The sequence below is a fragment of the Pseudonaja textilis genome, chromosome Z (genome assembly GCF_049901715.1).
Source record: "Pseudonaja textilis isolate UNSWEBS1 chromosome Z, rPseTex1.2, whole genome shotgun sequence".
Lineage (NCBI taxonomy): Eukaryota > Metazoa > Chordata > Lepidosauria > Squamata > Elapidae > Pseudonaja > Pseudonaja textilis.
This window is the reverse complement of record NC_142008.1, coordinates 59,092,707-59,118,546: the sequence shown is the minus strand read 5'-3', so window position 1 is coordinate 59,118,546 and position 25,840 is coordinate 59,092,707. Positions and strand designations below refer to the sequence as shown.

The window sequence follows — 25,840 nt, the reverse complement described above, 5'->3', positions numbered from 1 at the left end:
CAATAATTATTTCTTGGGTTTCTAACTCCTGAATCTATTTAAGCTTTCCCGCATTGTCTAGAATTTGGTGATATTTGAGCTTTGTGCTAATATCCATCGTGTTGGGATGGAACAACATCTCCATTGTTGAAAGCCACCTTGGAATTTTAATGTAGTGGTTCCTTCTGATATCTGTCCAAATTTTAATCAGAGATTTATGTAGAGTGTGTCTGGAAAAATATGAATGGCTTTTATTGTTTGGGTTCCACCCTATTTGTAAATCATGGCCCTCTAGTGTTAAGATTCTTTTGTTTCCCAATTTAATCCAATCCTTTATCCATACTAATGTCGTCGCTTTGTAATACGTCTCCCAGGCAGGAAGTCCAAGAATTCTGCTATTATAGTCTTATAGATAGATTTTTTTTATTCTATTTTTTTCCCTGCCCAAATGAATTTCATAACAATTTTATCCAAGTCTTTAAAGAATTTTTTATCAAATAAATTGAAATTATTTGAAATAAATACAAAATTTTGAGTAGGCCATTCATCTTGATCATTGATATTCTACCTAATAATGAGATTTGCATTTTACTCCAATTTTTCAGATCCTTTCCAATTTGTTGCAATAATTTGATATAGTTGTCCTCCCTCAGGGTTGATGTTCTAGATCTTAGCCAAATGCCTAAATATTTAATCTTATTTACAATTTGTAATCCCATCATTTCCTCTAGTTCTTTTTGTTTACTGTTTGTTAAATTTTTAACTAGCATTTTGGTCTTTTCCTTATTAATTTTTAATCCTGCTAATTTGACAAATTTATCTATTTCATTTTATAATACTGGTCCTGAATCTATTGGTTCTTCTATGACAAATACCATGTCATCCACAAATGCTTGTAATTTGTACTGCTAACTTTTAATTTTTGTTCCCTTAATTTCTTTGTTCGATCTAATTCTGTCCAATAATGTTTCTAGAATTGTTATAAAAAGCAGAGATGACAGACATTCCTGTCTGACATCCTTCTTTATCTCAAATGGTTTGGTAGCTTCTCCATTTATCAGTACATTTGCCTTTTGTGTGGCATAAATTGAATTTAGCATTTTTGCAAAATTACCACCAAATTTCCTCAGATTAATCTGGTATTTCATGAAATCCCAGTTAAAGTTATCAAAGGCCTTTTGTGCATCCAGGAAAACAAGGGCCACTTGGTTTCCTGGGTGCAGTTCATAAAATTCTAATATATATATTATTGTTCTTGTATTATATCTAATCTGTCTCATGGGAAGGAATCCCTTTTGGTTAGGGTGGATTTTGTCATTGAGCACTTTCTTTAATTTTTCTGCCATTACAGTCATGAAATTTTATAGTCTGAATTTAGAAGAGATATTGGTCTATAATTCTTTATTTGATTGGCATCTGCACCCTCTTTAGGGATTAATGTAATATAAGCTTCCTTCCATGATTGTGGAATTTTAGCTTCCAGTAATACCTCATTGCAGATCTCTAGCAACACATTTTCTAGTACCTCTCCTATCTCTTTATATAACTCACTTGGAAAGCCATCTGGGCCTGGGGTTTTATTGCTTTTTTGTTTTTTGGTCACCTCTTTTAATTCACTTAAAGTTATTTCTTTATTAAGTATCTCCTTTATGTCCCCTGGTAGCGGGTGTAAAGCTCCTTCTTTCAAATATTCTTCTATTTTGTTTAGATCAACTGTATCTTGCTTATATAAGTTCTCAAAGTACTCTCTTATATTTATCTTCTTTTTTTCCAAATCAGTCTCTATTACTCCATGTTTGTCAACTAATTGGTATATCGTTCCTTTTTGGTTTTCTTTTTTCATCTACCATCTATCAGGTTTATTTGCATGTTCAAAATAATTTTGTTTTTGTAGCTTCTTGGTTAGTTCCTCCTGATCTAAAATGTTCATTTCACGCTTAGATAGTGCCAGCTCATTTCTAATTTGTCCATCTCCCGGAGTTTCCATTTGTCTATTTTCCAAATCTTTTATTTTTTTTGTTAGAGTATTTTGTTTTTCCCATCTTTTTTTATTTCTATTTGCTGTGTATGCTATAGATATTCATCTTAAATACGCCTTAAATATCCCAGAGATTCTGCAATGAGGTATCCTGTTTTTTATTAATTTTAAAGAAACCTATTAACTCTTCTCTGATTTTTGGGATGTAGCCTTTTTCTTTCAGTAGTTGTGAATTAAGTATCCATCTACTTTTCTTGTGGGTTAGGTCTTTTCAGGTTATCTGCAACTGATTGTGATCTGCCCAGGTATTAGTTAAAATCTTTATGTCCTGAATCTCCTTAAGTAAGTCACTGTTTACCCATGCCATATCTAGTCTAGACCATGATTTATGTGGATTGGAATAGAAAGTGAACTCAGTCACCCCTGGGTTCAGCTTCCTTCAAGCATTCACTAATTCTAATTGTTTGGCCATCTCAAAAAGGCTTTTGGGCAAAATATTCCGTTTTTTTTATATTTTTGTTCACATGCATAGTCTTGATTGTTATTTGTAATTGCATTATGACTATAATGCAAATATACAAATTTTTGGGTTGCCAATTTTTATCAATTTCTCATATAAGATTTTATAAAATTCATTCTGATTTTTATTAGGGGTATATATCCCCACATAGCATGTTTTTATTTTGTATGACTACCTCTACCATTCATATTCTCCCCATTGTATCATTATAGATCAATTTTGAGGTTATTTCCTCTTTAATGTATAGTACGACTCCTCTTTTTTTTTTCTTCTGCCAATGTTGTATATATTTTCCCCAATTTTTTATTTTGTGTCTCTGATCCTGTGTTTTAATATGAACCTCTTGGAGACAAATTATATCAGCTCTCTGTTTCTCTAATTTTAAAAATATTCTCTTCCTCTTAGATGGGTCATTTAGTCCGTTGATGTTCATAGATATTAGTTTCAATCCTCTTTCCATTTGCCCTTAATCCAGCTTTTATCCCTCGTTAGTCCTAGATATTGTTTGTCTCCTAGTTCTCACTCCTATCGCTTCTTGGACAGCTATTTCTTCCCTTCTTTCCTTCTCTTTCTCTCTCTCCCTCCTTCTAGTTTTAGGTTGTGATTCTTCCTGGCTTGAAGCCTCAGGCTCGTCTCTACTACTAAGTTCCTCTTCTGATCCACCTATTTGTTCGAAAAAGTCTTGTGCCTTGGTTAAACTGTCTATTTTCACTCTCTTCTCTTTCCATGTTGCCAAAATACCCTCTGGAGTGATCCATCTAAAAGAGATGCTTTTTTTTTTTTGTTAAGATAGTTAGTGAGGAATCAGTAGTCTTTCCTCTGCTCCCGGACTCTTCTTGGCACTTGTTTCAGCACAATTACTTCTCTACCTTTATACTTTATTGTTTCTTCTCTTGAAATCTTGTAAATTATGTCCTTAACTCGCCTCCTAGCGAACCTGATATGGACTTCCCGAGGGAGTCTGTGCCGCCTCGCGTAGCTTATGTGAATCATCCAATTCATTTACTATCTTGTTTTTAATCTCTTTGTAAGAGTTCCATGAGCATTTTGGCCATTACCAGTGCTAAATTTTCTTCTTTATCTTCCTCCACATTTTGAAATCTGAGGTAATAGGAGGCTCTGTCCATCTCGAGATGAATTAAGGTCTCTTCTGTCTCTTTCTTCTGGTCAGTAATTTTTCGATCCATATGTTCTAATTTCTTCTCCATTTGATTGGCTTGTTCTTCAGTTATTCAAATCTTTTCTTCATTTATCCTAATGGATTCCTGGATCTGGCCCATTTTTCCATCCAGGTTCCTAATTTCAACTTTTATTTCCCCTATTTCATTTTTCAGTTCTGTTTTCATTATTTCCCTATTGGCTCTACTTTCAATGTGGTTTTTTGACATTGACTCCTGTAGTGCTAACATCGTTCCTTGAATTGCCAACAAGGTAGCTTGAACCAATTGGGTGCCAGCTGAGGTATTTGGTTTCTCCGGGGCTAACATCCCTTCGATTGTTCATTGGGTCGATGGTGTAGGACTTGGTAGTGCTTCTGTTGGTACAGATTTTCTCCTAGTTTTCATGATGGTGGTGGTGCTGCTAGTCAGATCTTTAATAATTTTGTATTGTTCATCTACTATTCTAGTTATATTATCCCAGATAGTATTACCAATTACCATCAATTTTATCAATAATTTAAGATTTTTAATTTTCCCTATTAATTCATTAGAGATTTCTATTGTTATTTAATTGATTAGATCAATTTCCTGTCACCACTAGCTTTAAAAATTATTGTCAAATTTATCAACGATATACTCAAACTTTCAGAGGCAAATCGATTATCATTAATCTAACTTATCAATTAGCAATAGGTTAAGGTATTAATAAATCTTAATAAGTGTAGTCTAATATCAGGTCTCAAATAATCTGATAGTTAATCAAGTTAATTAAATAAACAAATGTCCCACAGTATTATAGCCAGGTGTGAGCATTTAAATTTGTTATAGTATTTCGTCTATTGCTCTTCTGAACAAAGTATAAAATTCAGAGTTCAAATTGACAGTTCTTAGTTCTTAGTAGTCCACAATACTAAACAAAGAGAGAGGAAAAGAAAGAGAAAGAAAGAGTAAGTGTTTAAATTGTCATTATACTAAACAATATACTAAATTCATTAATCTACAATAGATCAAATATAAATAAAAAAAGGAAAAGGAAAAGAGGAGAAAATACAAAATAGAGAAACTAATTATCTCTCCAAGCCAATTTCTATATAAAATAATCAATCAATATTAATGTCTTATTATTTAAGTATATAAGATAAATATATATAAAATAAAGCTATCCAAATCCAATAGATTCAAAGGAAAAATAGAAACTTCAGCAGGGAGAGGGGTATAAGGTCTCTTAATATCTTACTTAATGTTCTAGTAATAAATAAATAAATAAATCTATTCAAATATTAGATACAGTAAGGGGATGATAAATATAGTAAACATTTATCTAGCTTATTTTGTATTGGTTTCATTCCGTTCTCAGTTCTATTAGTCACTTCTAGTTACCTTGATACAATTTAACAAAATTTGCCACTCTCAATGGCTGCCTCCAGAGTTTGCACCATCACTCTTCAAGACTTTCTTTTTTTTTCTTTAATTTTTATTGGTTTTTAAGACAAACATAGACAAACAAAACATAAAAACATCAAGCCATCTTCCATATATATATATATATATATATATATATATATATATATATATATATATATATATATATATATACACACATACAGTGTGTCGGTTGGTTTACAAATTGTTTTGTGCTTCCGTTTTGTAGTCTTCAATTACAATTACATTGTATATATTCTCATATTTTCAATCAAATATTAAATACATTAATATCATTGTTAATCAATCATTTGATTATACTTTTATTCATTCATGTTTTACGAAATAATCCATATTTTACTTAATTTGTTTTATGACAGTTCATATTATCATCTCAAACCTATCCTACAATCATTTTATAGGTATAATAAGAAAAGAATACATCTTTATATATTTATTATTTTCTAAGAATCTACATATTTCATTACTATGTTTTACTGTATAACCATTGATAGAATAGATCCCAAATTTTATAAAATTGTTTATCATCTTGTTCTCTGATTTCAAATGTCAATCTACTCATTTCAGCACATTCCAATATTTTCTTAATGATTTCCTCCTGTAATGGTATTTTCTCATTTTTCCAGTTTTTGGCAAATACAATCTTAGCCGCTGTTAATACATTTAGAATCAGGTATTTCAATTCTTTACTATATATTTCAGGTAAAATTCCCAATAAAAATATCTCTGTTTTCAAGTCTATATGCTTTTTTTCATTTTTTCCAACCACGTGCGGATTTTAGTCCAATATTTCTTAGCATCCACACAAGTCCACCACATATGGTAATATGGGCCAGGTGTCTGATGACATTTCCAACATTTTTCAGATTTGTTCTTGAATATTCTTGCTATTCTTGTCGGGGGGGAAATGCCACCTGTAAAACATCTTATACAAATTTTCTTTACATGCTGTTGACATTGTCATTTTATAATTTTGAAACCACAATTTTTGCCATTTCTCTAGATCAATCCCATATCCAAAATTCTTCCCCCAAGCAATCATAGTTTCTTTTAACTTGTTCTTCTTCTAGTTTAATTTCTAATAAATATCCATATAATTTTTTAACCACCTTTTCATCAGTACCTGTCAAAATCTTATCTAAATCAGTCAGTTTATCATAGAAACCTTCTGTCTTAGAATCTTTATCATACCTTGAATGTATTTGCGCATATGAAAACCAATTCATTTTTATACCTTGATCCTCTAATTTTTGCATAGATTTATGTTCACCCTTTTCATTCAATATTTCACCATATCTAACTGTTTGTTCCTTTTTATATATTATAGGATAAGAAAATGTTTCAACAGTCGATAGCCAGACTGGAATTTTCAAATAACATTGTCTTTTAATCTTCTCCCAGTTTAACCACAGAGACTCCCACGTATAATGTCTTCTAAAATACCCCTGTGTTTTAGTTCCTTTATACCATAGAAAAGCATGCCAACCCAACAACATATCATGTCCTTCTAAATGACAACAATCTAGTATTTCTTAATGTTATCCATTCCTTAACCCACATCAAATTTGTAGCTTGGTAATACAACTCCCATTTAGGCAAACCAAATCCTCCTCTTATTCTGGCAACTTGGAAAAGTTGTAACTTTATTCTCGCTTTCTTACCTTGCCATATATATTTCAACACAATTTTATTTAAATCTTCAAAATAATCTTTTCCAAGTCTAACTGGAATTGTTTGGAACTAATATAAAATTCTGGGTAGTATATTCATCTTGATTGTTGATATTCTCCCTATTAATGACAGTTGTAAATTTTCCCATTTTGCCAAATCTAGCACTATATGCTGCTTAAGTTTAATATAGTTATTTTCTTTTAGTGTACTACATCTTACTGTTAAATGTATCCCCAAGTACTTGATCTTATTTGTGACCTGAATTTTCAATAGATCCGCCAGTTCTTCCTTTTGTCTTTATAATATATTCTTTGTCAAGATCTTTGTCTTATCTTTATTTATTTTCAAACCAGCCACCTTTCCATATACCTCTACCTTTTGATGCTGTTTCTAGTGGGTCTTCTAAAATGAAAACCAGATCATCTGCGAATGTTTGCAACTTAAATTCTTCCTTTTAAAGTTTCATCCCTTTTATATCCTTTTCTTCTCTAATATTTCTGTTTGGCACTTCTAAAGTTAACACAAACAACAGAGGTGATAATGGGCACCCTTGTCTTGTTCCTTTTCTTATATCAATAGAGTCTGTCAGTTCTCCCTCTATCATTACCTTTGCCGTTTGCTTATGATATATAGCTTCTATTGCTTGAATAAATTTTTTACCAAAGCCCATCTGTTCCAGCTGTAATAACGTGAATCGCCAATTCACATTATCAAATGCCTTCTGTGCATCTAGAAATATCAAAGCCATTTGTTTTTCAGGATGTGCCTCTCATATTGTCTTTAACTTGTCTCTTTGGCAGAAATCCATTTTGATCAGGATGGATAAAATTGTTTAAGTATTTTTTAAGTCTTTCTGCCAATATTGAAACAAAAATTTTATAATCTGTGTTTAGTAAGGAAATAGGTCTATAGTTCTTGATTTGTAATGGATCAGCCTCCTCTTTTGGGACGAATGTAATATAAGCTTCTGACCATGATTTGGGTATCTTCTTCTTTAACATAACTTCATTCATAACTTCTAGCAATGGAAGGTTCAACGATTCTTGTAGTGTTTTATAAAATTCTGCCGGAAGTCCATCTGGGCCTGGTGCCTTTCCATTGTTTTGCTTCTTAAGTGCTTCAGTTAACTCGATCATCATTATATTGCTTTCTAACATTGTTTCAATCTCTTTAGGTATCTGGGTAGATTAGCATTCTGTAAGTACTGTTTAACTCTTTCCTCAACAATATTCTCTTGTGTGTATAGTTTCCCACAATAGTCTCGTATGATTTCCTTCTTCTCTTTACTACCATAGCAAACTTGTCCCTGGTCACCTATTAATTGCAATATTTTCCTTGATTCTTTCTCCTTTCTCAATTTATATGCTAACCGTCTACCTGGTTTATTTGCATCTTCAAAGTAGTTCTGTTTTGCACCTCTGATTTTCTGTGCTAGTTCTTCTTTTTCTATTAGTCCCATTTTATATTTAATTATATCCATTTTTAACTTAATGTCCTTTTTCAGTGGCATTTTCTGTAGCTCTTTGTCAACTCTTTCATACTCATCCTCTAATGCCTTAGAGGCTAGTCTTTTCATGGTATTTCTTTTCCTTGTATAGTCTATTATCAAGCCTCTGGCATATGCCTTCATTGTATCCCATACGTTCTGCATTGATGTATCTTCTTTTTTGTTTTCTCTAAAGAAGAAAGGCAGTTCTTTCTCCATCCACTGTGTGAAGTCTTTTTCCTTTAATATCGTATTATTTAATGTCCATCTAGATCTTCTTCTTTGTCCTTTCCATTTAATTGGCATTGGATTGTGATCTACCCAAGTACTTTTTTCAATATTTATTTCTTGAATATTAGCTAACAATTCTGTTGACATCCATATCATATATATTCTGGATCATGATAAATGTCTATTTGAATAGAAAGTGTATTGTTTAGTCTTAGCATTTCTTTCTCTCCATGAATCTTTTAAATTTATTTCATCTATCATTTCAAAAGAAGATTTAGGGAGAGTCTTTCTGTTTTGCTTTGTTGTTTTCTGTGCTATGTAGTCCAATTTATTATCTACAATTCCATTAAAATCTCCCATCATAACTATATTAGCATAGTCCAGTTCAATTATTTTCATATGTAATTTTTGATAAAATTCTTCTTGATTGTCATTCGGGGCATAGATTGCAATCAGGAGTGTTTTCATATTATTGTCCATTATTTCCACCATTAGTATTCTTCCATCGTCATCAGTATAGATCAATTTTGCAGGTATAATATAATGTATAAAACCACTCCTCTTTTCTTGCATTGTGTCAAAGAAGTAAATATTTTCCCTAATTTTGGCTGTATCAGCAATTGTTCATGTTGCTTTTTGATATGTACTTCTTGTAGGCAGATTATATCAAATTTTAATTTCTCTAATTTATGGAAAGTTTCTCTTCTTTTAACAGCTGAGTTAAGTCCATTTATATTAATTGTAATCAGTTTTGTCTCTTCCACAGTTATATTTTGTAGTTAGGTTTAGCAGCTCTCATAGATCTTGATTCACATTGTTCTTTGACTTCCACCTTTCCGCCTACTGCACCTTCTTCTTTTTCAGTTGCCATTTGGCAGTCCTCTTGGAATTCAATTAGTGACATTTCTTTTTCTGCTTCCTCCTCTTTCCCTCCAAAATATTGTGTGTAAAATAATTCAGCTTTCTCAATTGAGTCAATTCTATGTCTCTGTTCTTGCCATGTGAACATTAAACCTTCTGGAATCAGCCATCTATAATTCACCTCTTTTTAAAGTAGAATTTTGGTCAGAAATCGGTATTCTCTTCTCATCTCTCTCATTCTTCTGGGTACTTGTTTCAGGACCACAATCTCCTTGTCTTTATATTTCAATGTTTTCTCTCTTGAGTTTTAATGGCTTTCTTTGTAAATCTGATGTGAACTTCTCTTGGTGAGCTATTTCTCATTGCATATCTTGTGAAGACTCGATAAACCTCGTCTATTCCATCCATCATCTTCTCTTTAGTTATTTCCAAAGCTTCAGCCAAAATTTCTATTATTGTCTCAGCTAGGTTTTGTCCCTATTCTTCCTCTATATTTTGGAATCTGAGATAAAATTCTGATCTGTGCATCTCCCATCTCAACATCCCACTTTTATCTTGTTCAACCACAGTTAATCTGCTATCAATATCTCCAATCTTATCTCTTTGTTTATCTTCTTCAATTTTTGAGAATCTCTCATCATACTTCATCATCATTTGTTGAATGTTCTCCACCTTTTCATCAGTTTTTCCTGTTCTTTGTTCAATGTTCTCTGTTCTCTTTTCAATATTCTCTGTTCTTATTTGAATATTTTGAATTCCTTGCAAAATCATCTGCAGGGTCACTTTTTCCTGTTCTTTTTCTTGCTGTACCATTGTCTGTATTGACCGTTGTCCTCTAGATGATGAAGAGGAAGAAGTAGAAGTTAAGGAACCAGGGTCTGTTAGTTTCCTACTCATTTCAGACAATTCCAAATCTTCAGGTTCTTCTAGACCTTAATCCACTTGTGAAATAACCAATTGCAATTCCAAATAAAAAGAGTAGGAAAAAAGAAACCAAACAACAACAACAACAACAACAACAACAATGATAATATTTCTCCAGGTTCTTGTATACCTTAATCCAATCAATTGGTTAGATAGCAGTAAAAACTCAAAAATGGAAGAAAAGACCATAAACACACACAAAAAAAAGAAAAAATTGTTAAATCCTGAAAAAGGCAGAAAAGTAAAAAATAAAAAACTAAAGAAAAGAAAAGAAAAGTTCTTCAGGTTCTTCAACACCTAAATCCAATTAAAAAGTCTCAGGTATAAAAGGATTCATAAGAAAAGAAAGAAAGCCACAAAAAAAAACAATATGGAAGGTAAATAGAAAAAAAAGATAGAAGGGGGAGAGAGAGAGAAAAGAAAAGAGACTACTCCCTTAAAAAGAAAAAAAGGAAGGAAATCATTAATACTAAAAGTTTTCCTTTAAAATAAAATGCAAACCAAAAAAAAATAGACTTCAAAAACAAAAAGAAAGACAAAAACAAGTTCCAAAAGGCCAAAAATCCAAATAGCTATTATGAAAAGTAAGCTAGTAAGGAGGGGGTTTGTTAAAGTAAGAAATAGCCCAGCTTAAAAAAAATAAAAAGAGCACACTGCACCTTGTTTGGTTATCCAAGGCTTTTGTTAAAATTTATGACTCTCTTCTCCAGAGTCTTATCACCTTTTTTTTCTATAAACTTCAACATCAGACTCCAGCTATTGATAGAAACCCAGAAGAGTACCTGCAATAATACTCTCCCATGCTCTTCCCTCTATCTTATCAAACAGGCAATGTCCTTGAAAAGAAGTCTCAGCTCTTTTTCAGCTTTGTCTGGTCAAGAAAAAAAAGAGATAGAATATTTCCAAGCCTCTAGTTGGCAGTGTTAAAAAGTTTCTTCTGCTTTCACTTTCCCCCTCCTTTTCCAAACAAGATACAATAAAAATTAATTAAAAAGAGAAAAAGATATTTAAAAAGATGACTAAAAGGGAGTCTCTAGCCTAGAATATTATAAAGTCAGAAAGGAGAGAAAGAATAGGTGGAAGAAGAAAAAAAACCAGTCCAGTTTCAAAATATAAAATCATGTGTAGAAAATCCAGCAAAGAGGAAAAAAATAAATAAAAATATTACTTTGACTTTCTGTTTAAAACCGCTGCTTAATCACTTCTGTCAAGACTTTTACAGATTCTTTCTTTTCCTTAGGGTGTCCTTTCAAATCTTAAAGTAAAGAAAAAGTTCTCACCAAACCAGCACACTCTTTCTGTTCTCTTTTGTTTCGGAGCTGTCCCAACTTCAGCAGCCTCTTTGCCACTGGCAAAAAGAGCTTCTCCTGGATCTACCAGGACTTTGCAGTGTCCCTGGGATCGACAGGATGCGCTCTTTACATTCACCATCTCTTCGGGACAGTTTAGATCCGTTTGGACCATCCAGGAGCAAAGATATCGGCAGCGATCTCAGACCTCCAAGATCACATGCCGTATCATCGTGATGTCAGCTCCGCCCTCTCCCTTCAAGACTTTCTTAAAGTTCTGTCCAGGTCCCTTTCTCAGACAGAATAGATTCAGCGGTCTCACTTCAAACAGTTAATAACAGATGGCTCTTTCCAGCAATATCCACTTGCCTCTCCTCAGTTTTCTAATACCAATAGCCTGCGAAATCTCAATTCACTATCTCCTCGTTACTTCCTTCTTTAATGACTCGTTGCGTCCTTGGGTCTGCCCGCAACGGGCTGACTTCTTTCACCTTGGACTTTGGGCTCTCTTCTTCACTGCTTTGGGATTGCAACTCCCAATTACACTCCAAGAGTTACTCCTCACTTTGGTGATCCCTCTGGGATCTAACCACACCACGAACAGCTATCCAAAGGTAAAAAACATGATGCAGGAGAGCAGAGCAAAGTTCTCCTACACCGCCACGACACGACATCATCGGCTGGGCTGCTCCTTCTAACCGTAGATCCCCTTACAGAGGAGAGGGCACTTCAGGAGCTCAGGGATCCCAGAGGCAAGCCTACTAAGACCAAGAACGCCCTCAGGACAGAGCAGCCCATGACAGACTGCAGTATTGAGGCAAGTGGCCCTTTCGTGGGAGAAGAAGTCACTTAAAGATAGCAGTAGTCCCCCCATTGGGACTTTTTATCCCATTTTGCTGCCCAATGGGAAACTACCACATCTGATGCTTGGGTGTTACGAACTGTTAGACAGGATCTATCCATTGAATTTCGATCCCCTCCTCCCAGATCTTTTGTACCTTGTTCAGTCTCCAGAATACTCTCTTGTAGACGATTGGTGGAACAAGCAATTCAACACCTGTTAGATATCAGGGCCATACAAAAGGTCCCCATTAACCAACATGGCAAGGGATTCTATTCCTGTCTGTTTGTGGTACCTAAATCTTCTGGGGGATGGCAAGCCATCTTAGATCTTAAAAGGCTCAATAAATTTGTTTTGTACAACCGTTTCAGGATGCATTCACTACAGACTATTTTGGCTGGCATCAGGGAGGGTGATCCCCTCACCTCTATAGATCTAACTGAAGCTTATCTTTGTATCAGAATTTGTCAGCCACATAGGCAATATTTATGTTTCACTTACCAAGGTAAACATTTCCAATATAGGGTCATGCCCTTTGGCTTGTCTTCTGTGCCCAGGATTTTTACAAAAATCTTGGCAACCCTGGCAGCCCATTTGAGGAGTATCCCCATTAGAGTTCAATGTTACTTAGATGACATTTTAATCCAGTCTACTTCTAAGAACCATGCCCTAAGGGATCTACAGACCACCATTAACATGTTGCAAGACCATGGATTTTCTATAAATAAGAAGAAAAGCCATTTTTCTCCTTCCACAACTTTATTGCATTTGGGGGCTAACATAAATACACTTTCTTGCAAAGTTTTTCTCTACAAGAGAGGATAGACAGTCTGCATTCTATGGTTGGGGAGATTGTGAAGGCTCGTTCTTCCACCCTAGCTTCTGTATCCAAACTATTAGGGAAAATGATGTCTACCATCTCCATTGTGCCTTGGGCCAGGCTTCACTTGCGAAAGTTTCAATGGTTCCTTTTGCCTCATCAAAAGGCTGGCAGGAGTCATTAGGCTATTAGGGTTTCTGTCCCTACATCAATCAAGAGGTCATTGTTGTGGTGGTCTTCTCCAGCCTTACATGCTAGACAACCATTCAAAGAACCTTCCCATATAGTTATCACCACAGACCTGTTTGCCTCTTTGGCCAATGCCCAACTTCCCAGATTCTTCACCAGGCTCGTGCACCAGGGAGCAGAAAGGACCAATGCCCTAAGGTGTCGTTGGCCTAGGGGGCTGCTGTATGTCTTCCCTCCTCTTCCATTGTTACCAGCAGTGATTCAGAAGATCTTGGAGGAGGAGGTATTGTTGCTAGCTCCATACTGCCCCAGACGTCCTTGGTTTGCAGACCTGGTGAACCTCTCGTGCTCCACACCTTGGAGAATCCCTCCTCTCAAAGTCTCTCTTCTCCAAGGAGAAGTCTCACACCCAGACCCTCAGTGGTTCCAACTGACCACATGGTGGTTGAGCAGAGTGTGCTGAGGAAGCAAAAGATTTCTGAGAAGGCCATCCAGACCGAACAGCCTTCCTAGCAGCCCGAAGGCCTTCCACTAACAGAATTTACCAAGCCACTTGGAAAGTTTTCTGCCAGTGGTGTTTGAAATCCAAGATTTCCCCCATTTCGGCTTCTGTGACCAATAGTTTGGACTTTTTGCAGGAGGATGTTGACAAGGGACTCTCCGCTAATACCTTACGTAGACAGGTAGCAGCCCTTTCCTCAGTTTTGTTTTTGCAGGTTCCCTGTCTCTCAATCAGACCATTTTTAAATTTTTAAAAGGGGCTTCCAACATAAGGCCACCAGTGGTTCACAGATTTCCCACTTGGGACCTTCCCAAAGTTCTAAAAGCCTTAATGTTTCCACCTTTTGAACCACTTAAATCCATAACCTTGTACTTCCTCTCTCTAAAGGTGGCATTCCTCATAGCCATTACCTCGGCTAGGAGGATTTCGGAGTTAGCCGCTCTTTCTGTCAAGGGGGCTTGTGTGTCTTCCATGCAGATAGAGTGGTGTTGCGATTGGATCCCTCCTTTATACCTAAAATTAATTCCAGATTTCATAGAGCACAGGAACTTGTCCTTCCCAATTTTTGTCCTACTTCTTCCCACTCTCTTGAGCGATCATGGCACACTCTGGATGTAGAGAGGGCTTTGAAGACTTACATCTGGAGGACCCTTCCGTTCCGCAGGATGGAGGCCCTGTTTGTACCATTTCAACCCAGTTCCTTGGGGTTGAAGGTGTCGCCAACGATGGTGGGCAGGTGGATTAGGGCCTGCATTGCTAAGGCTTATCACATTTCGGCTCTTCTGATTCCAAGAGGAGTGACAGCACATTAAACAGCAATGGATCATGCCCAGTATTTCCTAGCTGAACCACAGACAACTACAATGAACTAATACATTTTACAGAAGACAATGTTGAAAAAGCACTATGCAATCTAAAACCATGTCTATCTATTGGACCGGATGGAATATGTGCCTACTTCTGAAAAAAGCTATCCACTGCCATAGCCAAACCTCTAAGCATAATCTTTGAAAAATCTTTCAGGACAAGCTCCTTGCCTAACCTATGGTCACAAGCCACAGTCATCCCCATCTTCAAAAAGGGACACCCCAGCCTAGTTGAAAATTACAGACCAATCTCCTTATGCTGTGTCACCTGTAAAGTCATGGAATCAATTATTAATCAATCCATTATCCTCCACTTAGAGACAAACAACCTACTCTCCAATAAACAATTTGGTTTCAGGAAAAAACTATCCTGTAATCTGCAACTCTTACACTGCAAAAACATATGGACTACACAACTCGATCAGGGCAAAGCAACAGACGCAATCTACATAGACTTCCGTAAAGCCTTTGATTCAGTGGTACATGACAAACTATTCCTAAAACTAAAATTTTATGGTATCTCTGGACCCCTGCATAACTGGATAGAAGCATTCCTGTCAAACAGACAACAAATGGTCAAAATTGGGAGCGTCCTAGCAAATTCTGTACCTGTCAATAGTGATGTCCCCCAAGGCAGTGTTCTAGGACCAACTCTTTTCATACTCTACATAAATGACCTCTGTGATCATATAAAGAGCAACTGCATTCTTTTCGCTGATGATGTAAAGCTGTTCAATACCACAGACAATACTACTACCCTTCAAAGAGATCTTGACTATGTATCAGAATGGTCAAACAAATGGCAACTTCAAATCTCAACAAATAAATGCTCTGTCTTACATGTTGGCAAAAAAATCAGAAAATAAAATACAAGATGAACAGTCAAGATCTTGTTGATGATCCAAGCTCTGTAAAGGACCTTGGAATACTCGTCTCTAATGATCTAAGTGCTAGAGCCCACTGTAACTAATTAGCCAAAAAGACATTAAGAGTTGTTAACCTAATCCTACATAGCTTTTTCTCTGGTAATATCACACTACTAACGAGAGCATACAAAACATTTGCTAGACCAATATTCGAATACAGCTCATCAGTCTGGAACCCACATTACATATCTGATAATAGCACAGTTGAGAAAGTCCAGAAATATTTCACAAGAAGAGTTCTCCACTCCTCTGCTCGTTGTAGAATACCTTATGCCACCAGACTTGAAATTCTAGACCTAGAAAACCTTGAATTAAGCCATCTTCGGTCTGATCTAAGTATGATATATAAAATCATACATTGCAATGTCCTACCTGTCAATGAATACTTCAGCTTCAACACAAGAACACACAATAGATACAAACTCAAGGTTAACCACACCAAACTTGATTGCAGGAAATACAACTTCAGCAACAGAGTGGTCAATGTCTGGAATACTCTACCGGACTCTATAGTTTCTTCCCCAAACTCCAAAAGCTTTAACCTTAGACTGTCTACTATTGACCTCACCCCTTTCCTAAAAGGTCTGTAGAGGGCATGCATAAGTGCACCAACGTGCCTACCATCCCTGTCCTATTGTTTCTTTTATTTTTCTTATATGTACCCATTTCATGTATTCATAACTATGTATATACTTATACCTATTATCTTGTAAGGAATTGACAAATCAAATAAAGAAAGAAAATAAACATTCCACCAGGAGTGCAGTGGCAATGGTGGCCTGGGCTACCCAAGCCTCCATTGAGGAGATTCTCAGAGCGACCACCTGGTCTTCTCCATCTCCTTTTATCCACCATTATCGCATTTATGCCTTCACTGCAGCAGTTGCTGCTTTCGGCAGAAGAGTCCTGCAAAGTGTACATGAACACTGATGTAAGTAGGACCAGACTATTGCCCTCCCTGGAATTAGCAGGGTTGAGTATGTCCCATCCTATCTGGACTCACATAACCATAGACAGGAAAGGGAACATTGGGTTACCTGAATGTTCATTTTCTGTCTATGTGGAGTGAGTCCAGCCCCACCCTGGTTTGTCTGGTCTGGGGTGGGCTGGGGGAGTGCATTAATGTGTGTCTGTTTATATACATTAGTGGAATCATGTCTCGTCTGCCTTGATGCTTCGTCGAAAACTGGGGAGTGACTTCAGCAAAGGGGTGGAGCCTGAGTTTGAGCAGACTCAGTCCAACTGGTTTAAGCAGAGAACCCCATCCTATCTGGACTCACTCCACATAGACAGAAAATGAACATTCAGGTAAGCCAATGTTCCTTCTCTATTCCAACACAGTCTGAAAGACTGCAAAGCACTTCAGCAACAGAAGAGTAGCTGATAACAACAGAAGCCAGCTAACTTCTAGATGACTAAATGGTGGTTAAAGTTTTAGTTATAGCTCAGGTGAAAAAGGAAATAACTATATATAGGACTTTTTAGGAGTTAGATATGCACATTGGTATAATATTTAGCAGTAAAGAGTGCGGTGGCTCTTGAGGTTAGGATGCTGGGCTGACAATTGGCAGGCTTGTGCTCAAGACCCAGTTGCTGCTGTGGGGAGGGTGAACTCCTATCACACATTTCAACTCCTGCTGACCTAGCACTTTGAAAGCAGATGACTGAGTAGAGAGGTGGGTACTATTAAATAGGCGGTGGGAAATAAGGGAGGTGACACAAGTGTAACTTCAGCTAACATTTATTTTAAATAAACAAATGGTTACCCATGGCTGTTGCTAGCTAACAGGGCAGCAGGCTGATAGGCAACAGCTGATGCCGGTTGACAGCTCCCTTTTATACTCAGCTGTCAAGTGGTTCAGCCAATAGGAGCAGTCCATTCTCCCACTTGAATTGTGGACCAGAGGAAGAACCACAGCAGAACACAACACTCCTTTCTCCCAGAATGGAGCATGCATAGTCCTTCAAGTAGGCGGGGTGCTGTCTCAGATGCCCCGACCTATGCAGTTTAGTCTGGGTCATCGAAGGAGGCATATCTCCTGCAGAACTGTCCTTCAATAGAGGCGATGAAGGTACCTTGGCCCTGGGTGATTCTGGACATGGTGGGAACTGCTTTGAAGGTAGGTCTGCCTCGTGGCTGGGTTTGCTGGGTCTCACATCGGCTGGTTGGGAAGTCTGGTTGGTTCTCGTCTGACTGGCAACCTGTAGAGGTACTCCAATGCTCCTTAACTTCAATATGGCAATGCCATACTTGGGCATCTTGTAGCTGGACTCTATAGGACTTTGGGCCTATCACTGCTACAATCTGGCCTGGTAACCACAAGGGGTTGCCAGCAAAGTTTCTAGCATACACTGGGTCATTTAAAACAAAGGACTTGACTTGGCTAGAGGAGTCTAAGGGCGTGGCTGGTGAGTAATTGGGATGCAACCTGTCCAGGTTGGTCCACAAGCGGTAGCCAATCAGAAGTTCCACTGGGGAACGGTTAGTGGCAGCACTTGGGATAATATGTTGTATTAGCAGGTATTTGGCCAGCCTAGTTTACCAATTAGTGGGTCCCATTTTTCCTAGGGCTTCCTTTGCGGACCTAACTTTTCGTTCTGCCTGGCCATTTGAAGCTGGGTGAAAAGGAGCTGTCAATGTGTGCCTAATTCCTTGATTAGCAAGGAACATCTCAAATGTGGTAAATGTAAATTGGGGGCCATTGTCCGAAACTAACAGGTCCAGTAGCCCATGGATTGCAAACATGCATTGTAGGGCTCTAATAGCCCTTCAGAGGTTGTGGTTGGCATTAGTGGCAGCTCAAGCCATTTGCAGAAGGAATCTACAACAACCAGGAAGGTCTGCCCCTGAAAGGGGCCCACCAGGTCAATATGGATCCTGGACCAAGGTGTCCTACAGTTTTCCCATTTCCCCTGGAGTGGCAGCAGGAGGGGTTGGCCTGGTTGCCTGGCAGGGCTGACAAGTGCCAACCCATTTGGAGATTTGGGATCCATGCCAGGCCACCTCACATAGCTTTGTGCCAGAGCCTTCATTTTAACTTTCCAAGATGTCCCTTGTGTAAAACCTTCAAGATTGGAAATTGCAGCCTTTGAGGAATGACTACTCTGCTTCTTCAGAGCAAACAACCCTGAGTGGAAGATAGCTCTTGCTGGCAAGCCTGAAATGGCAGGAATTTAATAGCAAAGGGCCATCCCCTTCCTACCCAGTCAAGGACTTGAGTAATTGTCTTATCCCTAGCAGAATGGTGTGCAATATCAGCAGCTGTCAGAGGCAGGTGGAGTTCATCTATCATGAGGACTGAAATTGTTGGGCTGGATCTTCCACTCAGGTGGGCAATGGGCAGTGACTAGAGCGTTGGCATGGCTTAAGTGCTTTCCAGCTTGGTGGAATAGAGTGTAACAATAAGCTTCTAGAAATAAAGTCCATCTGGTCATACGGGGAGACAAAACCTGAGGAGTTTGACGGTTTCCAGAAAGAATTCCTAATAGAGGTTAATGGTCTGTAACTAAATCAAAATGATGGCCATAAAGAAATTTGTGGAATTTTTTAACTGATGCCACTGCTGCTAAAACCTCGATCTGACTGTAGTTTTGCTCAGTCTGTGATAAGGTTCTTGAGAAAAAGACAATGGACACTTTCTGGCCGTTAGGCAGTCTGTGGCTTAGGACAGTGTCGATGCCAAAAGGGGAGGCATCACAGACCAATACTAATGGCAGGTCTTTATTTTTAAAAAAAATATGTTTATTGAAAGTTTTTTTAAAAAGAATATGTTTTAAAAAGAGAGAAACATGTTCTCACATTTTTGCAATGTTTTCATAGCAGTGTACATTTCTAAGTGTCAATCAAAGTCATTTGTTACAAGTAAATCTATAACTTGTTTCCTAGATTCTTACTTTTTTGGGGTTTTTATAACAATTACAAGACAATATTTATTTAATTATATTACTCTACATATATACATAGCTATATATACATTTATCATTTCCATTTTCCCTTGTTGTTTGTTTAATCAGTTTCACTAGACATCTTTACTTCATTTTTATACAACCATTTGTACTATATATTCCAAGTTGTAAAAGACTCCGCCTCTTTCTTATTTTTTAGTAACATGGTTAGTCTAACCATTTCTGCACATTGGCGTATTTTATTAGTTATTGCCAGGTCCATGGGTGTCATTGTTCATTTCCACTTTTGGGCAAAGACTATTCTTGCTGCTGTAATGATATGTGATATCAGATGCTGGTGTTTTTTGCTCCATGTTGGTTCTGTCATTCCAAGTAGAAAAGTCTCTGGGTTGAATTTAATCTTAGTTTTGTCATCTCTTCTAACCATGTCTGTATCTTAGACCAGCACTTTTGGGCTTTAGGACATGTCCACCACATGTGAAAATACGTTCCTGACTAAAGTTACATTTCCAACATTTGGGTGACATAGTAGGGAACATCCTAGCAAGTCTTGCTGATGGGAGTTGCCAGCGATAGAACTTTTTATAAATATTTTCTTTGTATGAGACTGATAACATTAATTTATAGTTAATTTGCCAAATTCATTCCCATTGTTCTAATTCAATATTGTGGCCACAATTTTTAGCCCGTGTTATCATGCTCTTCTTAACTGTTTCCTCTTCTATTTTAAATTTCAATAAATAATTGTACATTTTGGTAATCATTTTTTTTACTTCCTTGTAAAATTTTGTCTAATTCCTGATCTGTATTATAAAATCCAAATTGTTCCTTTTCTTTTTTGTGTTTTGTTTGAATTTGAACGTATGGCCACCACCAAATTTCAATTCCCTGTGTTTTTAATTGTATCTGTGTTTTCAAGTCACCTTCATCTGTTATTAATTTTTTATATTTTATTGTTTTGTTCAAATCCATAACATTGGAATATACTAGTGCCTCCATTGGAGATAGCCAGAGAGGTATTTTCACATAATGGTTTCTTTTAATTCTTTCCCATATATATAACAAAGCCCTTCTCCAATGTCTTTGAAAGTAGCTATGGGTTTTATTTTTTACACCCCAGAGAAACGCGTGTCAGCCAATCTGTAAATCACAGCCTCCTATTGTCAATATTCTTTTGTCCTCCAGGTTAATCCAGTTTTTGATCCAGGTACTCGCTGCAGCTTGATAGTATAACTCAAAGTCTGGGAGTGCCAGTCCTTCCTTGCTTCTACTACCTTGCATAAATTTGTATTTTACTCTAGCTTTTTTCTTTTGCCAAATAAATTTACTAATTCTTTTATTCAGATCTTCGAATAATTTTTTCCTAGTTTGACCGGCATGGTTTGAAAGAGATATAACAGTTTTGGTAGTACATTTGTTTTAATGATGGCTATTCTTCCCATCCAGGAGAGTTGTAAATTTACTCATCTACCTAGGTCTTTTTGTATCTGGTCTATCAACTTATCATAGTTATCAGCCTTTATTGTAAAGCATTTCGCTGTAAGCCAAATTCCTAAATATTTTACTTTTTTCGTTGTCTGAATCCCTAATTATTTTGTCAGTTCCTCATTTTGCTTTTTAGTACAATTTTTAGTTATTATCTTAGTCTTTTCTCTATTGATTTTGAGTCCTGCTACTTTACCGAATGCCTCTCTTGTATTAAATTTTTGCTTGATTCTAGTCCTCCATTATGAAGACCATGTCATCAGCGAACACTTTCAATTTGTATGTTTCCTGTTTAATAGTCAACCCTTGGATATTTTGATTTTCCCTTATATGGGTTAACAACACTTCTGCTGGTAAGATATATAACAATGGGGCAAGCGGACATCCCTGTCTCACTCCTTTGCTTATTTTTATATTGTTTGTGGTTTCTCCATTGATTATTAATTTTGCATTTTATATAGAATATACTGTTTTAATTAGTCCTATAAATTTTTCACCAAATTTCACCCTAGGTTTTTGCTCAATCAAAAATTGCCAATCTAAATTGTTGAATGCTTTGGGGCACCCAAAAATAATAACGCCATCTGGTTGTTAGATTTAGTTTCATAATACTCTAGGACATCCATTATTATTCTTATATTTTTTAAATATATCTATCTGGGAGAAAACCATTCTGGTCTGGATGAATAATATCATTCAATATTTTTTTTAATCTATCTGCGATTATTAGCGCTAAAATTTTATAATCTACATTCAGGAGTGAGATAGGTCTGTAATTTCTAATTTGGTGAGGATCTGTTTGTTCTTTGGGAATGAGGGATATCAGAGCTTCCATCCATGTTTGAGGTATTTTGGCACAATTCAGGGCCTCATCATATATTTCCACCAGCAGGTCACCTAGTATATCTTGGAATTCTTTATAGAATTCCGCAGGTATTCCATCTGGTCCTGGGGTTTTATTGGTTTTCTGTCTTCCAATTGCCTCTTTTACCTCTTTTAAGATTATTTTATCATTTAGTATCTCTTGAGCAGTTTCTGATATGATAGGTAGTTCTTTGTCCTCAAAATATTGTGTGATGTTTTCCTCTAAAATTTCTTCTTTTTTGTATAAATTAGCAAAGAATATTTGGGCTATTGTTTTCTTTTGCTCTGATTGTGAATACAGTATTCCATTTGCATCCTGTAAGGCTATTATAGTTCTTTTCTCCTGCTTTTTTAAAAATTTGTGGGAGAGCCATCTCTTGTTCGCGTTCTCAAAGTAATATTGTTTAACTAATTTTAATTTTCTAGCCATTTCTTCTTAGAGACTTAAGTTTATTTCGTGTTTAGTCAAATTTAATTCTTTTTTAATTGATTCATTACCCGGATCTTTTTGCAATTTGATTTCCAATTTTTCCAGTTTATCTTGTCTCGCAATCTGTTGATTCTTCCTATCCTATTGTTTTTTGCTACAAATGCTATTATCAGACCCCTTACATATGCCTTTGTTGTGTCCCATAAGTTTTGAGTTGTGGTGTGTTCATTCCTATTAATTTCAAAAAATATTTTCAGTTCCTCTCCAAACCTCATCCAAATCGTTCATAATCTCTATCTTGTCTTTCTAGAGGGCTTCCGCCATTAGAGGTCATAGGTCTTCTTTCTTTTCCTCTACAATATTCTGGAATCTAAGGAAGAACACTGCCTTTTCTAGTTCTAGATGGACCACTGCCTCTTGGAGTTCACAATAAAGGACTTTACAGTTTTGTTCAATATCTTCAAGTTTCTTCTCTACATTCTCCATTCTAAGTTCCATATTTATCAGTTTCTGTTCATTTCTCACTACTGTCTTTTGAATTGCTCTGAATTTATCATCCAAGTACTGGATGTCTGCTTTCACTTCTACAATATCATTTTTCATCTCACTTTTCAGTTCTTTGTGGTTTCTGGCTATAAGTTATTGTGTTCTTACCATCATTTCTTGCATCATTGCAAGGGATGACTGTACTGCTTGTAATGTTGGAGTAGGTGTTGATTTTTCTGCTCCCAACATTGTATCTAAGGATCTCTATCCCGCAGGCAAAGGTATACTCATTGTCATCTTCTTTGCAGTTTTTGTCGTTGTTGTTGTTGTCATTCTCAGGACACGCAGAATGTCTTTCCAATCTACCATTCACAGATATATTTAAGAGCTGCTTCTTTGTTTCTACTTTCTTCTGGGTTCTATCTTCTTGATTCACTCTTTTTCCTATATATAGCTTAGAGAGAGCTGCATAAATTTGCAATAGTTAACAATAAATACTAGCTAATGTAATTTTACAGCTACAGTCTATAACCAATCTTCAAGTTTGTTCTAACAAACAATTACCAATAAGCAATATTCACTATTTCCTTAAATAAATTAGAATACTAGTAGCAAATAAATTTTTCTGATATACTTTTACAATTATTCTTCTATTCTATAATGTAAGGTCTATGTTCAAAACCATTCTAACAATCAACAATTCATAAGTAAAAATCAAGAATTCCTTAATTACTTAGACAGAATAGGATCAAGTACTCAATTAATTAGCAATTAATCAACAATAGTAAACCCTTATTTTCTTTAAGATTTAGTTCTTATAAATTAATCCCTTCTTTATAAGTATCTAATTTACAAGTATCCAATTTTGGATAAATTTTAAATAAAATATGTATTAAATTGTAATCTTATTTGTACTTACTTTTTTTTCTTTTTGTAAGTTAGTTACAAAGTCTCCTTTTCTCAGCTATCTTCTTTTTCAAGATGTCTTCCCTTCTCTCAAAGTGCAAAGTCACTCTAAATGCAAGTCACCACTTTCACTTCTTATTAAGTTCACTCTGTCCCAGTCTCTGTCCAAAACAGCAAAAGACAATCAAAATATTTCAGTCAGAATGTCTCAAAGCCCTTCTCTCTAGATCTCCCTAAGAAAAAGTAAGGAAATCATACAAAAGATGTCTTTTCTCTCTCTGTCCTGGTCTACCACCTGTCAAATTCACCATGCTGTTGCCATTTAATCTGCTTGATATGCCCACTCCTACCCGCAAATCCACCACTGTCTCAAACCTCAGTTCGGAGTTTCCTTCTCATTTAATTTTCAGAGTCTTGTTTCTTTCATCGGTCTCCCTTTTCAATCCACTTTTCACCACTATGCCACACTGCTTACACTCTTCACTTCCAACTCAAGTCTGCTGGGCTGCCATTTCTTCCGATCGAGTCACAAAGACCGATCTCTTCCAGGTCGGTTTTCAGGACTTTTCCCTGCAGGATCTGGGAGTCGCGGATCTCCCTCGATGCCCTAGGGTTTTCTCCTCTCGATCGTCGTCCCCTCCAAGATCCAACCTTGCCTCTACAAGCTACCAGATACAGACTTTCAGACATGCAGGGCAGAGAGCCATTTCTTCTTGCCACTATGATATGGTGCCTCAGCCAGAAGTCCAGCAGGTCTTTGTTAAATTGGATCAGAACACTGTCTGATGTCAATAGGGATTTGACAGCTTTAAAGGCAGAGGCTTCTTTTAGGCCCCATGTCCATGAAGCCTGCTTGTCTAATAGTCTATGCAATGGCTCTGCTACTGAAGGTTTATGTGATAAAAAAAAAAGGAACTATAGAAATTTAGTAGAGCTAGGAAGGATTGTAGGTCAATTTTGTTGGTAGGTGTTGGTAGGTGAATGGCACATACCTTAGATTTGATGGGATGAGTGCCAGCTGCATCTATGTGGGAACCAAGGAAGTCGACTTGAGTGACAGCAATTGTGCACTTGTCCCTTTTAAGTTTAAGTCCTGCTTTTTGAAAACATGTTAATACTCCGTGTAAACATTTGAGTTGTGCTTTGTCAGTGGCTGAGATGAGTATGTTGTCAAAATAGGTGATGACTTCTTGCAGTAAATGTTCCATGAGGCATTGAAAGATTCCTGGGGCCATGCTAATTCCAAACTGCAAGTGCTTGCATTTAAAGGCACCCTTGTGGGTGACTATAGTCTGAGCCTCAGCAGTGAGGTCATCAACAGGGAGCTGTTGATAGGCTTGAGCTATGTCCAGCTTTGCAAAAAAGGAGCCTGCTCCCAAGGAATGGAGTAAGTGCTGAATGACAGGAACAAGGTAGATTTGTAAATATTTATTAATTGTGCTTTTATAGTCTGCACATATTCTTATGGAGCCATCCTTTTTAAGTGGAGTAACAATTGGAGTTTCCCACTTGGCGAAATCCACAGGTTCTAATATTCCCTGAGCTATCAGTTTATCAAGTTGTTCATCCACTTTAGGATGTAGTGCAAAAGGCACTCTGTGGGCTTAAGGTGGATGGGTGTGACCTGGGGATCCAAATTAAAAGAAATATGGGTTCCCATATAACAGCCCAGGTCATCACTGAAAACATCAGCAAAGTCATTAAGCAGGGTATCTTCCTCCTGTCACTAATGGAGTTTATGCCTCCCGCATGTAACCCCAGGAAGGCAAACCAATCCAATACTAGCAAGCTAGGTAGGGAACCATCAGTTATGATTAGTGGTAGGTGTCCCTTGAAATTTTGAAATTGAATTGTAAACTTGCCTTTCCCAATGACTGGAATGGAATGCCCCTGATAGTCTTGAAGAATTAGCTGGCAGTCCTGAAGCCTTTTCTTGGCCATTTTTGGCAGGAATTGCTTCAGAGTGCTCCAAGACACAATGGATAGTGAAGATCCTGTGTCTATTCCATTTGATATGGCTGGCCTTCAATAAACAGTAACACAGTATGTGAATGGTTAGAGCATTTTTTAAGTGATG

The 25,840-nt window shown here is 36.7% G+C and overlaps 1 protein-coding gene across 4 annotated transcripts in view; it reads left to right on the top strand.

Annotated features, from left to right (window-relative positions):
- MYRIP (myosin VIIA and Rab interacting protein) overlaps positions 1–25,840 on the top strand; it is a 233,614-nt gene that overhangs the window by 120,935 nt on the left and 86,839 nt on the right. The window contains exon 1 of one of the 4 annotated variants that reach the window (XM_087917081.1): positions 9,267–16,994. The exons of the other annotated variants lie outside the window; for them this stretch is intronic. The gene's annotated coding sequence lies outside the window, so the exon portion shown is untranslated. Of the gene's footprint in view, positions 1–9,266; positions 16,995–25,840 lie in introns of those variants that run through there. 4 annotated transcript variants of the gene reach the window in all.